This window comes from Portunus trituberculatus, chromosome 44 (assembly GCF_017591435.1).
Source record: "Portunus trituberculatus isolate SZX2019 chromosome 44, ASM1759143v1, whole genome shotgun sequence".
In the NCBI taxonomy this organism is placed as follows: Eukaryota; Metazoa; Arthropoda; class Malacostraca; order Decapoda; family Portunidae; genus Portunus; species Portunus trituberculatus.
In genome coordinates, this window is record NC_059298.1 from 13,209,227 (window position 1) to 13,211,726 (window position 2,500).

At 36.0% G+C, this 2,500-nt stretch overlaps 1 protein-coding gene across 4 annotated transcripts in view; it reads left to right on the forward strand.

Moving 5' to 3' along the window:
• LOC123518832 (guanine nucleotide-binding protein G(o) subunit alpha) overlaps positions 1–2,500 on the forward strand; it is a 221,543-nt gene that overhangs the window by 86,039 nt on the left and 133,004 nt on the right. The window lies entirely within an intron of this gene.

The following is a 2,500-nucleotide window of genomic DNA, read 5'->3' on the forward strand; positions in this document are numbered from 1 at the left end:
CACACACACACACACACACACACACACACACACACACACACACACACACACACACACACACACACACACACACAGCAATCGCGTGTGATGTAGAAAGAATTATTGTTTTAAAAGTTGAAGAAAACAGTAAAAGTTGAACGTAATTAAGAAGAATGATGCATTTGACTTTGTTTCGTTACTTTTCTACTACTACCACCACCACCACCACCACCACCACCACCACCACCATTATCAACACTTTGCCTTTCTCACCTGCTTATCTTCTGTAATTTAACCCTCATTGCACAAGAGTTGAATGCAGGTGTTGGTGTTGTCATCATCATCATCATTGTTGTTGTAGTTGTTGCTGTTGTTGTTCTATGTAGTGAAAGGAAAAAGAAGAAAACACTGCAAATGGCCTGCCAATATGAACCGTCCTTTTCCTCTCAAAAAGTAAATAAATTAATTAATCAATGGATGTGAAGATAAGAGATGATTATGATAATACACACGAATGTAACACGTTTATTTATTCGTCTATTAGTGTATTTGTTTTCAATAGCCCTTTCTTTTCCCTGTGCCCTAAAATAGAGTAGATAATTTTGTAATAACGTTAGTGTCTTCATCCGAGAGCTACGTGGTTTTAATTAGTTTAGATTAATTAAGTTCATTAATTTCCACACTAATGCCTTTGTTGTGTAGATCGTGATTCAATTAACGCTTTGGCTGCTATTTTGTACACATTTCCTTCACTACTAATCACTTTGAGACATTTTTTTAGGCATCATTTTGTCGTCGTCATTATTATTATTATTATTATTATTATTATTATTATTATTATTATTATTATTATTATTACTAGCCCTCCTTAACAATATCGTCACCACCACCACCACCACCACCACCACTGCCACCAACACTGCCACTGCCACCAAATCATAACCCTCCCCGATTGCTAATTATTGAACCTCCACGTTAAAAAAAAAGGGCGGAAAAATTTTAATCAGCACGCCATCCAAAGAAGAAAAAAATCATTAGAAAAAAGACTATGTAATAAGCGTAAGTTTTATTAATGAAAGTGAAGGGAGTGACTAGAGATAATGAAGTCGAGGAAATTAATATAGTTTTGAAAAGAGCATTAGATACAGAAAAGAAGAAAAACACCAGTACACTCTATGTTAAAAGTCATGCCACATTTACACTGTTCTCAGCACTTTTCCAGCTGTCATACATCTGTGTTTCTTAGAATGTATTGTTGGATTTTTTAAGGTGACTGCCAATACATCAAGGCACTCACGAATAAGGAGAACTGCTTATCTAGATTAATTCACGGTCTGAGTGTAGGTTGGGCTTCCTCACTCTGGCCAACGGTTTCCTAGCGGGTGGGCTTTGAGATAGGAGATACCAGAAAAAATATCCCCTTTAGCCCATAAATTCCCGTGAAAAACCCACATGGTATAAATAAGAAATAGATAAAATAGATAAGATAATAATTAATGCCTTTGTTGAGTTCACCATGATTCATTTAACACTTTGGCTCCTATTTGGTACACCTTTCCTTCATTACTATTCACTCTGAGACATCTTTCAATTATATAGAGATTATCGGACGAAAAAAATAATTCACAGTCAAGGAAAGAAATAATGAACAAAAAACACATATTCTACTAAACATAATGAAGTGAAAGATAACGAGACGAAAAATAAAAGGCAGGTGAAGGTTGATGAGGTCACCGTCAGGTTAATTGATACGGGACAGGTAAGGCTGCTCATCAAGAAGCTCAGACTATATTGGTGACTCTTCGATTGTCAATAAAAGTGATTTTAGTACACTTCAAACTTAAAAATAGCCATGAATGATTGATTGGCTAACAGAGGATGATAAAGTGTTAGAGAATAAGCACAATCGGTATTCAGTGAAAAGGTTGAAGTATTAGCAACCAGTTTTTTTTTTTTTTATACCATGTGGGCTTTTCACGGGAATTTATGGGCTAAAGGGGATACTTATTAAGGGTACCTCCTATTTCAAAGCCCACCCGCTAGGAAACCGTTGCCCCGAGTGAGGAAGCCCAACCTGCACTCAGACCGTAGACAGGATTCGAACCCGTGCGCTTGGAGACCCCTCGGACCCCAAAGCACGCACGGATCCACTGTATAGAACTGATGAAGTTAGAAAAAACTGTTTGAAAATATGATATAGATGAATAGCTAGGTATTTACACGAATAGATATACAAGAAAATAGGAGGGTGCGTAAATACCAAGGGAAGCATAATGATAAATGAACGTATGGATAGATACATGCAGGAATGAATAATCGAGCTAATAAAAAGATGAACAGATGAGTGAATAGTAAGAGGTAACATTAGAATATGGAAGTGAAAGGAAGCAACCACTAGGAAATAGAGAAGGGGAATTAAAAAAAGATATCACTTAGAAAAATAATAAAGAAAATATGTCAAAGAAAGAAAACTACACAAAAAAAGGATGAAGAGAGGAAAAAATGTTATATATATACTTAA